Here is a 15,901-nt window from a genome sequence, read left to right as displayed (position 1 = left end):
ATGGCCCAAGTTGCTTAACGACTCTTAATGACTGTTATCAGAGTAAGCCTGACTCTGTATAATTACATGCCAGAAACGAATCTCAAGAACATTAAGGTGAAATAATAATATATAAGTTAGGAACATTACACATAGCCTAACTTAAAACTTTTAAACACATACCACCATAAACATGTGAGATAATTCGACAAGAGACATTGAAAGACAGCTAACTCACTGCTTCGTAAAATAAGAGAGATCAACTATATATATATATATATATATATATATATACAGTATATATCTGGAAACCACTTACAGATTCCGATTAGCTAAATTTGCGTCTGGATGGAAAGGTGTTATCTTTCCCCATCCCACCCATGCTAACCCATTTCTAGCATAACATGCAATCTACCGTGGAAAACAGAAGGCAGGCGATTTTTGTTATCAGTTCTCACCACACAATGACGTCTCATCTTTGCTGCTTGAATGTCCAGTGGTGTAGTCCAGTGTATATGCAGGTATCAGCATTGGGTATACCCACTTCTCAAAACAGGGTGTTTATCCTGTGCTGTTTGAATAAATAAAGAGAATACCCACTTCTCCAGGGACCACTACACCACTGTGAATGTCGATATGTAATGGTATGGTGTTATTGAAACTTACTACGTGTAAAAAAGACTAGAAATTGAACGTTTATTATTCGAGTCTAAAGTTTCTAATGTTGCCTCGGGCGCCTGTACGTGAACATAATTAAAACGTCACATAAGTCCACTAAACAATTCCCAATTCGCACTCTCCAGTAACAGAAGAGGAATACCCCAGAGGAGGGAGGAATGATAAACCAGGTACTTGGTCGCACCGAAGAGCTAGATTCTTACCAGCAAAGGTGGCTAAGCGGTTAGAAACAGCACCATTGGGTATACAGTACCACTAACCTGAAGAGCGCAGGTTCGGATCTCGCGAAGCTCGCGTAAGATTTCAAAATCTACCTGAAAAGACACAGGTTAGATATTTACGAGCGGCAAACATGTCCCAAGTTGCGAAATGACCATCTCAATATCAGAGTAAGCCCGACTCTGTATAAATACATGCCAAAAGTGAATCTCAAGAACATTACAGAGAGGAAGCTCCGGAATATGAGTGGAACAGCCTCGAAAGTACATTGCAACCCCCGAACTCTGAAAATGAAAGGCAAAGCAAGAATCGTGATATCCCCGAAATCAAAACCCTAAAGACAGAACTCTGAAAACGGAAGGCGAATCAAGAAATGTGATAACCCCGGAGCAAAACCCTTTTATTAAATTATTATCGTGTACATTTTAATTTCGTTTTGATGGGGCAATAGCTGTAAATGGGAGGGGATACGTTTTGTCAGTTGAAAGCTGACCTATAGACAGAATCTCATTCCGTCTCATCACAAGACGTTTTAATTCAATTCCTTGTCGTTTTCAACCAATGGCTGCAGCAGGGTGTGTGTGGCTAGACTGCTGACAGTCAATATGCTAATAAGAGCATTTCGCACCTCTGTCAGCGGGAGGTGAGAATGCTAAACACATCGCCCCCCCTCCCCTCGCAGGTTCCTTTCCGGGAAATTCCGTTCGTTTGCGGCAGACGGATATTTCGGGGGAATGTCCGCGATCAGCCAGGAATGGTGATCATTCACGGCTGTATCACAGCGTATACGGGCCCGATAATCTTGCTTTTCGTGCAGTGGGGCCTTTTAAAAGAGGCTTCAACCTATCCCCATCATGCTCTTGATTGTCATGGTGATGGCGGCGCGTATGGCGTGCGGCTTCTTGCTCTCCTATTTGGTGTTTTGTTTTTATGTTTTTGTATTCGTTTATTTGTTTGTTAGTCAATATTTGTGAAGCTAATTACGTATATAGCCGCCAGGACTTAATTGACTATGGATGGCAGCACAAGCTATCCGTAACACGGCTTTTTCAGTGGACCCATAAAATACCGGAGGACATTGCAAGATTACCGGGGTCTCCGTGGATTGTTGGCGGACCTAGCAAGCGACGTAGACGGCGTAGGGACAGGAAGCAAAAACGAGGATGCCGGGCAGGTCTGCTTACAAGGCTACGTAAACAACCCCATAGACCACCGCTTCCGAGCATATTTCTGTCTAATGCTAGATCTATCACCCATAAAATGGATGAGTTGGAGCACACAGAAAACCATTTATTTTGGGATTGTTGCGTGATGATTATAACTGAAACCTGGCTTAACACGTTAATTCCTGACGCTGCAGTGCGACTAGCGGACCGCTCAATCCATAGGCAGGACAGAAACATGGACTCGGGTAAGAGCAGAGGAGGGGGACTTTGCATTTATGTACACAATGACTAGTCTAACAACAGCAACATCATAGACAGTCACTGCTCCCCTGACTTAGAAATGCTATCAACAATGTGTAGACCCTTTTACTTGCCACGGGAGCTAACTGTTGTCATAGTAACAGCTGTTTACATACCACAGGATGCTAACGTTAGCGCAGCACTCACTCAGCTATACACTACCGTAAGCAAACACCAACAGGCTCACCCAGACGGAGTGCACATCATAGCGGGTGATTTTAATCAAGCGTGCTTGAAGACAGTACTACCTAAGTTCACCCAATATGTCAAGTGTGCTACCAGAAGGAAAAATACACTTGACCACGTATACTCCAACTTAAAACATGCCTACAAAGCCACAACCCTCCCCCACATAGGACAGTCAGATCACCTTTCACTGCTCCACATCCCTGCATATACACCCCTCAGGAGGAAGACAAAACCTTACATTAAGACCATAAAAACCTGGCATGAGGGAGCTCTCTCTCTCAACTGCAGGATTGCTTTGAACAGACTGTTTGGGACATATTCGAACAACAGGACCTGGAGGAATATACAGGAACTGTACTGTCCTACAACAACCATTGTACAGACACTGTAACTGCAATCAAAAGGATTCGGTTGTACCCTAACCAGAAACCCTGGATGACAAGCAAGGTCAAGACCCTACTCCAGGAGCAGAACTCCGCCTTCAGATCAGATGACAAGACTTTGTACAGTTCTGCTATAGCCAACCTGAAGAGAGGCATTAAAGATGCCAAGAGGGCTTACAAGGAGAAAATTGAAGACCATCTCACTAATAAAAATCCAAGGAGAGTGTGGCAGGGAATTCAAAACATCACCAACTACAAAAACAGCAACACCAGCACTGTCCACGCTGATGCCTCACTGGCAGAGGAACTTAATAATTTCTTTGCCCGTTTTGAGGTCAACAGGCCCACCACAATTACACTAACTCCACCAACCCCCAGCAGCCACACTCTCACCCTACAAGAACACGAGGTGAGATGTGTGCTCAAATCAGTGAGTACCAGAAAAGCGGCTGGCCCTGACGGAGTATCCGGAAAGGTACTCAATTCCTGTGCCAACCAACTTGCTGGGGTCTTCACCAAGATCTTCAACCTTTCGCTTACTCTAGCCACCATCCCACCCTGCCTAAAATCAGCTATCATCATCCCCGTCCCTAAGAAACCAGCCATCAACAGCCAAATGACTATAGACTGATTGCACTTACACCTGTATTAATGAAGTGCTTTGAGAAACTGGTTTCTCGCCACATCAAATTAACCCTTCCCCTCACATTCGCCCCGCATCAGTTTGCTTACAGAGCAAACAGGTCCACAGAAGATGCCATAGACGTAGCCCTCCACTCCGCACTTAGCCACCTGGAACTCCATGGAACCTAATTTATATAAGAATGCTCTTCATAGACTACAGTTCAGCTTTTAATACTATCATCCCTGATATACTTGTAAGCAAATTAACTGCACTTAGCCTCTCCCACTCCATCTGCACCTGGATAAAGGACTTCCTCACAAACCGCCCACAAACTGTAAAACTCGGCCCCCACCTCTCCTCCACCATCACGCTTAGCACTGGCTCTCCACAAGGCTGTGTACTGAGCCCACTACTGTACTCCTTGTACACTCATGACTGTACACCAACCCATCCCATCAACACCATCATTTAATTTGCTGATGACACCACCGTGATTGGGCTCATAACAGAAGACGACGAATCAGCGTACAGAGATGAGGTACAGAAACTGACAGTGTGGTGCTCAGACAACAATCTTTCACTGAACACCTCAAAAACGAAAGAACTAATTCTAGACTACAGAAGGCAAAGTGCAGATCCGGCCCCTCTCTACATCAACGGGGACTGTGTGGAGAAGGTCCACTCCTTCAAGTTCTTAGGAGCCCTCCTGACAGATGACCTCTCATGGTCTGCCAACACCTCAGTGACAGTCAAAAAAGCACAGCAGCGACTACACTTCCTGAGAGTACTCAGGGAAAACAACCTGGAGTGTAAACTGATGGTGGCCTTCTACACCACTATCGAAAGTGTAAGGCATTTTGGATGGGTCCGGAGAATCTGCTGGAATCTAACGAGAAAGTTCTGACCAAGAATGAACCCATTGTTCTCAAGGATGCTTTGAACTCTATCTGTGTTAGGGTAATGAACTCAGTGCTTGGGGGTAAGGATCGGTTTATGGGGCCACTCACAAAAGGTTTTGAGCATATGGTTTGCATAACTATCGACACCTACCCCCGGTAAGGAGCCCTTATCTCACACCCTGTGGATTCAGCTGTCCTCTGAGAATTTTCCCGTACCAAGGCCACAGTCTGGGACAAGGGGTTGGAGATGAGAGGGTTAAACCAGAATGTAAGATTGCAAAGTAATTCTGCATGATGTTTGGACTCATTTTAATGGTCTCAATCTGAGTGGGAAAATGGTCTCAGTTCTACAGCTGTATATATTAAGGAAAACATAGTTAACAGAGACTTGATCATTTTGGCCTCTGTGAGAGGGCGAAGATGCCCCTGAATAGAGGGGGGTTCACCCCCTTGGGGGAGGGAACTCCCTCCATTTGGTTGTTAATGTGTGAATCTCATCTTGAGAAACATCCTGTTTAGGGGGTTAATTATTAGGCCAGATGCAGGACGAAAATGGGTACTTAAGGGTAAGACAGACAAAGCTCTTGGAGCATTCTGGGCCTGATTTACTAACAGGATTGCGCCCATTTCTGGCGTAAAATAGCGGTCGTAAACATAAAACGGTATTTACTAAGGGGGCGCATTTGAGTAGAGTCGCATATTAACGCTTTGAGGGTGTGTACCTGCAAACAGGTGGGATGGTTCCGAAACGTGGGTGGTAACGCACTATTTAATGGGAGGAGTGCGCCTAATGATGTATTGCGTCGTATTTACTAAACTGCCTGGTGAGCGCACAGCTCTGATTTGCAGGCTAATTCTCCGCCTCATAAAAGCACGTCTTAACCAGGAAGCGCATTTCCACTGAGTCTGAAAACGTTGATATGGCAGCAGCAAGGCGACGACAGAGACAGAGACAGCGAACAGAAATATTTTTTTCAACTCGTATAATTCATATTCATATATATGAAATTAAACTTCCGAACATAATTGGAGAAATTGATCGCACCCACATGCAAACAGTCCCACCTTCAATCCATGAACACGTTTACCAAAACAGAAAGCACACATATTCAATGAATGTCCAGGTCATATGTGATGCCAACATGACTATAACTTACGTGGTAGTGGTCTGTCCATGACAGTTTTATCTTCCGGAATAGTGCCATCTATCCATGATTGAGCAACGGTGATTTTGGCTATTTGGTAAATGTATTTGTTTCAGTGGGGATATATTGTAGTGAACCCATGTCCCTTGTAGAACGTATTAATCTCGCCATGTACACATCTATATTGTTATAATAGACAGTTTATGCATTAATGCCACCAATAGCATATTATTTATAATCGTGTTCTTTTAAACATCTCGCTGTAGGTGATGGCGGGCAAAACAACAATATAACCCATTGAATCAGGTTCAGTGATTGAGCGAACGTGAACCAATACATCTATCTCGTTATCTATTCGCTGAACCTTAGTTTTTTCTTCCTCGAATCTCCATGGTGGCAGTAACTTGCTGGCAAGTTCTCCAGTCTTTTAACGGTGCGCTAAATAATGATTGCCCAGCGCGTATCTGGCTTGATAAATATCACGGAAAATTAGGGGAAACACTGTGCGTTAATGTGCGTCTGGCAAAGGCGCAGAATAAGATGCGTTCGCAAATCAATGTTAGTAAATCAGGGTCTTTAAAGGGTGGAGTAAGCACAGTTTGCCCAGCGCAGATCTGGCTTGATAAATACCACGGAAAGTGCGCAAAAACACTGTGCGTTAATTTGCGAACGCAGATTAAGCAGCGCTCGCATATTAGTAAATCAGGCCCTCTGTCTTCAGATCTCCCTCACACATGTGTGAGTAGTCATTTCGCAGCAGCCAGGTATGTTCATGTTCTTTAAGTGTTTTTATGTTTTGTGTAGTATTTTAGACTTAGTATTCTTTAGGTAAGGCTTTAGTTCCTCATTTTCATACTTGATTGGATGTACTGTAATTAATTAACTTGTGCTTGTTATAATAAATTGTTATATTCTGACCCACTTTGACCTCTTAAGAAAATCTTAACTAGAGAAGTCCTCTCAGGTACAGTGTTTCCACAGAAGTCGAACTAGAGGTGGCTCCAGACCCACAGTGGCCATAAGCGTAAACCTGTGAGGCAACTGGCTATCCTCAACTGGGCTAGACATGCTATAGTGAACTGTTAGTGGTATTATATATTGGTGGCTTGCCGAACAGCCTCTGCTCTGGATTGAATGGTTATACGGGATCGCACTACAGTCTGGCACCCGTCACTGAACCACTTCGACTATCAAGCTGCAAGGTCCCGTAACAGCATTATAGGACCTCTGAGTTAGACCCAGAATAGTTACAGCCTGTGCCGTGGGTATGTCAATCAGTTGTGGCATTATCCTAAGCGACACTAGTCCGAGACAAAACCGTTTATTAAAAAGTAAGGGGGGATTTCATATTACAGACGATAGGTGTACAAATAAATGAGTTGGAGATCAGCCTACCAAACCCGGTATTTATATGCATTAAAAGAAAGGAGCTAAGACTGAGTTCCTCAAAGAGTGGGGTCAGACAAGTAATGGAGTCAGATAAAAGGTATTAAAAAGAATGGTGCTGTAATAAACTGTTACATTTTCAGTGAAGTAAAGCGAGAGAAGAATTCACTCAAAGCCTTCCAGACGGCCCGGTCCCTTTTTGGTCCAGGAAAGTACCGTCTTACAAAAGTGTACTGACGTACTGCATCTCGGTGTGGTACTCCGGTTGCACTGCAACAGACAAAACAGCCCTCCAAAGGGTCATCAACACAGCACAAAAGATCACTGGCTGCTCCCTGCCCTCCCTGGAATCCATTGCCCGCTCCCACTACCTTAGCAGGGCCAATAACATCTTTAAAGACTCCTCTCACCCAGGCCACCACCTGTTTACTCTCCTACCTTCAGGCAGACGGTACAGATCCTTTAGAGCAAGGACCACACGTTTTAAGAACAGTTTTTTCCCTACGGCCATCAGAACACTGAATACAGTCATGCACTAAACTTTCACTTTATTGACTGCAAGTCACACATACCATCTCTGTATTTCTGTATTTAATGTTCTGTGTACTGCTGTTGTATTTATTGTATATAAGTATATATTTATATTCTGTTATGCTGTGTGCTGTTGCTGTATATATTGTATGTAGATATATATATATATATATATATATACAGTATATAGGTACTTTAATATATTCCACAGCGCTTTGTTGCACTCTTAATATTTATATATATTTTATGCTATTCCTACCGTTTTTAGATATTCAATATTGTTGTGTTATATGTTGTTGTTGTGTTATATGTTGTCCCTCGTCGCACCTACAGGAGAAGCACTCCAAATTTCGTTGTATGGAAATACAATGACAACTAGAATGCGTTTCGTGAACGAACTGCGAGAGTGTGCTTGCTCTGTTGCAGCCATGACCGAGAGAACAAGTGCCTTGGAATTGGGGCAGGTGTCAGCTCTCCAGCTCTCCCTGCTGGATGAGCATGCACAAATGAGTATGCACAAATGAGTATGCATGAGTGAGTATGCATGAGTGAGTAAACATGAGTGAGTATGCACGAGTGAGTATGCATGAGTGAGTATGCATGAGTGAGTATGCATGAGTGAGTAAACATGAGTGAGTATGCACGAGTGAGTAAACATGAGTGAGTATGCATGAGTGAGTAAACATGAGTGAGTACACATGAGTGAGTACGCATGAGTGAGTAAACATGAGTGAGTAAACATGAGTGAGTATGCATGAGTAGGTATGCATGAGTGTGTATGCATGAGTGAGTATGCACGAGTGAGTAAACATGAGTGAGTATGCATGAGTGAGTAGAGCCCTGGTATGGAAGGTGTCTCTTAATATTCCTAGTTATACAGTTGAATGGAGAGGGACAGAAAGAGAAGAGGAACCGTGCGCAGGTGTCAGTGAGAGTTGTCAGTGAATCACAGGTGCAAGCCAGTTTAATGAGCCTATTATGATGTCATAATGCCTCAAAGTTCTGCCATGCAAGTCTATGGAGAAAAAAGGTGATGGAAAAAGAGGAATAAAAAAGGAGTGGCAAGGAGTACCGCCACGAAAAGTCATAGCAGCTTGCACCGGATCGGGCCGGACGTTTTGGTGTTTGAACGGCGTCTCTATCTCAATCGGGCGAGGAGTAGTTAGCTGCAAGAAAAACTACTAGAATAAAAAAAATAGTAAAAAACGAAGAACAATAGTGTGCTTCCCTTCGGGCAAGCACACTAATAAAGGCTTTTCTATTATATTCTATTTTCTATTCTACCAATCAATGAAATGGGCAACAGCTGTGTCTCAATAACTGGCAATGCCAATCACTGGTATGAGCAACAGCTGGGCCCAACTCACTACCCATTCACCCTGTGACATTCACTTTGTGATTTTTTTATTTCCTTTTTCATTCTTCTTATAGGTCCTTTCTTTGGCAGATTGCTGGAATTCTTTTTTAATTGCCATTAGGCTAGACATTAACACTCAAGAAACAACATAATTTGCTCTTAAAAAACTGTTAGAATCTACAAATAAGCCCTGGAAGAAGAAGAACTGAAGTTCTGAACGCAGATCTGTCCGGACTTACCAACTGGGAGTTGTAGGATAACTAAAAGAAGAATTGGTTGTGGGACTCGATACTTTCTCCTTTTGAAGTGTCTGTCTCAGGGCCCTCATTGCAGAAGTAATTAAAATCAGTTCAACGTGGAGCATCTCTACTCCTTTATAACAAAACAAAAATAATGTGCAGTATGTGTGGACCCTTTTCTGTGTTTAATTATGAGTGTGAGGGAGTGTGTGTGTGTGTGTGTGTGTGTGTCTGCGTGTGCCTTTATGGGTGTGAATGTGTGTCTGTGTCTTTGAATCTACCTATTTGTGTGTGTGTGTGTGTGTGTGTGTGTGTGCGCGCGCGCATGTGTGTGGCTACCAAAAGCAGTTCTGAATGTATCAAGACAGAAATAATTAAGGTGGAACTTTAAAGCGGGCGACGCTAAACCTCCGGCCTGGGCTTATCTTCCTCGTGCGTACAGGTATTTACCCCTGCTGGGAGCGGAGGCAGCCGTGAGCTAACTCTGGATTAGCCACAGGGCCCCGTCAGCAGTACCACACACCATCAGCCCCACGGCTGATTTGCCCCCATCTGCACTGCCTTTCTGTGGGCAACAAAGACTTCCTCTCACCCCGGTCCCAGGCCACTCCAGTCCACCTGCACAGCATGGACAAAAACTCCATGCCCTACACTTCCAAAGAGGAGTCTTCATTCTGCCTGAGGTGCACAAGAGTATGTGTGTGTGTGTGTGTGTGTGTGTGTGTGTGTGTGTGTGTGTGTGTGTGTGTGTGTGTGTGTGTAGGTGTGTGTGTGTGTGTGTGTGTGTCTGTGTGTGTGTGTCTGTGTCTGTGTGTGTGCATGTGTAGGTGGTCTTGCTGATTTAAATTGCACACCTAAGTGACATGCGGTGTGCCACAAATCCTTTAATACCAGGGATAAGAAGACACAGCAATGCCAGCTTCATATTGCAGGCCACCTTATTCCATCAAACTGTTCATACGGAAAGTGTCCTGATGTTTAGCAGTGTTAAATCCTATAAGATCCGCGGATTATGGATTCTTGTCACTAACAAAGCCGGAGCGCCAAGTAGGTGCTTCTTAATTGGCTACTTCTGGAACTTTGGGAGTGTGGCAATCAACCGATTTTGAAAGAGCTATTTTGATGATAGCTTTCAATCATTAAAACCTATTTAGCAGGTTCTCATCGCAGTGGATATTGTGCTGTAGGGGTGGTTTGTATGTCTGTGAAGTTGAGGCAGTCTCAGTCGGTCTAATTTTATGTATTTCTTTTCTCCATGAACTGCCCTTAAAAGCCTGAATTAATGAGTACTTAAACATGGATGAGATTCATGTTTTTTCTCATGTTTCGTGTTCAGTAAGGGCAGAGGATGAAGATTATGCTTACAAATAGAGTGGAAAATGCTTTAATAGGAAAATGCCTTAAAGCAATGGCAAAATTATAGAGATCTTTGAAAGACTTCTTCACAAAGAAACATCCATCAATGCTATTTAACGTCAGGAAGCCAGAAATGTGTTTAGAGTTGTACTTATATGAGAACGGAGATTTCCTCCAAACTCATATCTCTATCCTAGTTGCGAATAGACCCTAACCCTTCTATAACTTAATTGTTGTTCATGTTGATAGTGAAGACTAGGTCTATTGGATGTGTGTGTATACTACTGCACTGAAACTACAGTGATCTGTTCATGCACTGTCTGTGAGGGAACCAGCACACATTGCCTACTTAAATTGATCCGAAAAGTAGAAATGTTATGAAATATTGTATATGCCCCCCATTAAATAGCAAGAAACTATGATTCTACCGATTCTACTATGATTCTACAGTTAACTGTTGGGATTATTTGCGTTTCAGTTGGTCTGCTGTGCGTCTCTTTGGGGCAAGAACTTTTTGTGAGGGTTTTGTAAGACTTCCCAGTTGCACAAACCCAGCCAATAAAGACACGCTAAGTAGCTCTGGCTTCAAAAAACTTAAGGGAACAAAAACAAAACAAAAAGAAAGGGAGAAAAGGCAGAAAAAACTGTTCCCTGCCTGCTTTAGACTGCAAGCGGAGGACGAGTTTAATCCGCAAGGCAGATTTAGTGCAACAAAAAGAAGGAATAGACTGACAATGGTGAGGGAAAGGAGATCCCCCCTCCAACACACACACACACACACACACACACACACACACACACACACACTCTCTCTCCTTTTCTGTTTTTCAGTACTTCTTTTCCACCTCTATCAGTCTACTTGCTTAGCTCAGTGGCTTTGCCTATGTGCAGATGATGATGGTGGCAGTAATGGGTATTTTCTTTCTTTTTCCCTCTCTTGACTTTGCTTTCCTTTCTGGCACACCATATTATTGGCAGGGGACGCATGGCACGCGTGTGCACAGAGAAGACATCATTGACTCCAGAGATTTAGACTTTTTATATATTTTTTTCACTCTTCTTTCACTCACGTTTGACATAATGCTGTAGTTTAAAGCGACATTAATGACTACAAGGTCCCTGGTGATGGGGGTCTTAGGAGAGAGAAGGGATGCTTTTCCACCAAACTCAACCCAATAAAAAGTGAAAGCTGTAGTAAGCTTGTCTCAAATGGCCATTATCTCCTACATGGCAGCTCTGCAGTGTATGACCGAAGCCATGCTCCACAGATCTGGTTTGGCGTGGGACGACACTTTGGGGTCTTCACTGAGGTTTCTGAGTTATTTGGTCATCAACCTCTTCAATTTGGTTTGTACACGGCCTTAGAATTTGGACTGAACGTAGAAATGTATGCATTGAATTTAAATGACCGGCATTGTACGTGATTGTGATTATCAAAACAGAAATTCTGGTCTCTGGAAATTCATAACTTATCTTGTCAGGAATCATTTTATCTCTTTTATTGGTTTCTCTTGAGCCACAGTGAAATTAATTTGCACAAAACCGTAGCCTGTGTTTGTGAAGTGATTGCTTGTGACACGAGAAAGAAACAGGACATTTTCAATTATTCAAGCCGAGCTAAAGAGCTGCCTGCTTAATCTGATTATCAGGCTCACTGAATCTTGTCTTGTCATGTTACAGAGACACAAACAAATATGAAACATTGCACTTGTTGTAAATCTGGTTTGAAGAGACCCAACATTATCTAACCAAACCCAGGTTTGATTTTTTTCAGAATCTGTCCTTATTTAAGCCCAACAGCAAGGCTGGTCTTCCACCCCTGTGTTGTTTGAAATAAGACTTCTATCAGCGTCATTGACTCTGGACGTTGGCCTAGACTTAAGATGAATGAGCAGGGTAATGACGTGGATAAACTCTTCTTAACTCCACTTGTTTTGCCTCTCCTGTTGAGAAGTACACAACATATTGTAAATGTTCAGGTCAGGGGCAGCGCCAGGGGGAGCTAGGGGGTGCTCTAGCTCCCCCTGGATAAGCCATAGCACCCTCAAGAAAATAATGGTTTATTTATTATTGTTATTTAATTCCATTCTGCATTATTTATTGTGTGATCATAATCATAACAGATTGTGTGATAAGAAAATCATAACAGATTGAAATTGACAGATTGTTTTAGACACAGAGCAATCATGCTGTCATAACCTTTAACCCACTTTTGATGTTGCACGCGTGAACATTGACGTTACCGGATGGTTAAAGGAGAGAGCAAGCTAGTGTGTGGTATTTTCAAGTTAACACCAACATTGCATCGCTTTTGCTACCTAAATGTCCATATTTGGAAGAATGATTAAGAAACTATAGTGAAGTAAAAGAAGAAGAAATGCCAGGGGTATCTGGTGTGGATTTTAAAGGAGAGGAACGTTGTGGTCAAGAAGGTCAACCCTCCACCACTACTGAGGGTGCTAATCATGGTGCTAGCAGCATCAGTGACATAAGAATGAACGCTCAGGATGGTCCGAGTAGACCAAAACTCCAGAAGTATCCACCTTGCATGTTTGGAGTCCAACAGAAGAGTTTTTGAAGGAGCTGGTTGGAACAGTTTGCGTGGTTGGAGTACAGTGTAACTAAGGACTTGTTAGCTGTGTAACATTAATGAATGCTGTGTGATTTAGTGCATGCATTGATTGCATTTCTCTTTAGTGCATCCTATAGCCAAAAGTAACCGCGCCAACAAACCAATCACCTGCTGTACCAGCCACCCAGACATATCCGAACACAAATTAAAATATTACTTGCATTTAGTACCGCAACATCAAATGTGTTTCCTGTTTGCCGAGTGGATGCATGTACAGCCCCGGCAAACAGATCACAACAAAAAACAAATTAAATTACTACTTGTAATTTAGTACCACAACATCAAATGTGTTTCCTGTTTGCCGAGTGGATGCATGTACGGCCCCGGCAAACAGATCACAACAAAAAACTAATTAAATTACTACTTGTAATTTAGTACCGCAACATCAAATGTGTTTCCTGTTTGCCGAGTGGATGCATGTACGGCCCCGGCAAACAGATCACAACAAAAAACACATTAAATTACTACTTGTAATTTAGTACCGCAACATCAAATGTGTTTCCTGTTTGCCGAGTGGATGCATGTACGGCCCCGGCAAACAGATCACAACAAAAAACAAAATGCTCAATGCCAGAAAAACTAAACATATCTAAGTACCGCAATATGCAACAGGCAAACCGACACACAGGTGACATGTCCCTGGTTGGTGAAATGATTCATCTGTGTGTTTGTTTGTGCTGATTCCCGACTGACAGACCTGCAGACTGATTCGTCATTTCCTGTTTGTTAGATGGATCAGGAGGAGCCTCCTGGGCCTGATCACTCCCCTCCTCAGCCCGCCCCGAAACGCCCCTGCAGACCGGCTCCAGAGCAACACCAGCATCGCCCACGCCGCCCTGCTCCCCATCCTGGGCCCTCAACACAGTCATCATCCCCTCGACGACTTCTCCCGCTGGATGTGACGACCACCACTCTGGTCATCGGCAGCTCCATGGTCCGAGATGTCCACACCCCCCCTTCAACAAGCGGCCCCTGCAAGGTCCACTGCCTCCCCGGAGCCAGGCGTGTTCCAATCGCTGATGGAAGTGGAACTATCCCTCCCCACCCCCACCACTCTGCACGTAGTCTCTCTACCTGGTCTACCTGGTCGGCCAACCGCACCCACCGCCACTGCTTTGCCGTACACCTTCTCTACCCAATACCCTTTGCTAGCCTTTATATACAATATACATTATTGCCTCCACCGAGATGTTTCTCTGTCCCTACATCCCTTACCCCTGTAACAGTAACCCTATTGGCACAGTAATCTGGTCTTGTCTGTATCATGTATTTACCACCAGATGTATGTATACATATGTCCAGTGACCAAATGCTGGCTGTGTATTGCCCCTGTTGCTTCCTTTCCCCTTCTGCCACACAACCCTTCCCCTTCCCCCCTTCCCCCCGTCCCACCTTCCTGTCTCCACCCGGCCGACCTCAAGCAGATGGGTCCCCCCTTATGTGCCGTGGTTCTGCTTAAGGTTTCTTCCTGCCTAACAGGGAGTTTTTCCTTGCCCCTGTTGCCGTTGTGCATGCACTAAGGGGGTTCAGGCTCTGTTAAGCGCCTAGAGGCAATTGTATTGTTATGGCGCTATACAAATAAAATTGAATTGAATTGAATTGAATTGCCCTGTGTTGCTGAAGATTCGTTTCGATTGATTAGCAACGAAGAGGCCCTTTTTTGACGAAAATGTTAACTTTTTGCCTTTCTCCTCTTTTTTTGGAGCCGCCTTAAAAAAATCTGAGACTCTTTTGCCTAGGACAAGCAGTCTGTGTGCTAGGTATACATAAGGTTCTATGTGATTATTGATGATTGTGAACTGAAATAATATATACCTTTCTAACACATTTCTGAGTCTTTGACTGTTTTAGTTAATTCCACCTGCTATTCGAAGATTAATTTCGCACTGTCTGACTTGGTAGTGGTTACCTGGAGCCCATTTTTAACGTGTCACTACCACAAGCGTTTGAAAATTAGGTTAAGTATTTGGGTATTCTACGCGTCTATATGCGCATCCTTCGGAAGTAGCTTAGATAATGATAATAATAATACAATTGGTTTGTTTAGCACTTTTCAAGACGCTCTAGACAGCAAACATGTGAACAGATGATAGACGATATGGTGGGGAGGTGTTGTAGAGGAGAACCATGTGACATAGGATATCACACTCAGTTTATAACACCCTCACTAAACCAGAGGAGAACCATGTGACATAGGATATCACACTCAGTTTATAACACCCTCGCTAAAACACAGAGCTTCCCCAAAGCACCTGCAAAAAAATAAAAATGTCTGCCGCCACCACTGGTTGAGGTCCTTCTCATCAAACCTCTGAAATGAAAAAGATCAGAAGGATCACGTGTTCTGTTAGCGGTCAAGGTGAAGTGACCCTTGACCCTCATGCTGCTTTTCGAAGAATTGACTGGCCTGACATGAATGTTAGTGATGCTTTCACTAAACTTTTGATTTTGATCTATCTTAACTCAAGATGTGAGTAATTGTCTTTGTCTTTTATTTAAGAATTATATAGAATAATTTTTACTTTGAAAGCCTCCTTTTAATGATGTTGTACTACTCTGTTTTCATTGACAATGAGACAATTCACAAAATATTTGACCATACATATATTAAGTGCAAATCTAAATATCTGGATGATTAGTATTTTGTGTATTAAATCCAATGTATTGTCAAATTCACAACACACATTTAAAATATGCATACAAAAATAGATAATGAAATCTGCAATTTTACAACATAATAACATTTGATCGGACACAAAACAAATGTATCCATGTAAAATTCTTTAAAATAAATAAATAAATGAATAAGATATTTGA

Source organism: Sprattus sprattus (assembly GCF_963457725.1).
Source record: "Sprattus sprattus genome assembly, chromosome: 8".
Taxonomy (NCBI): Eukaryota; Metazoa; Chordata; class Actinopteri; order Clupeiformes; family Clupeidae; genus Sprattus; species Sprattus sprattus.
Note: the sequence above shows the minus strand (reverse complement) of the source record.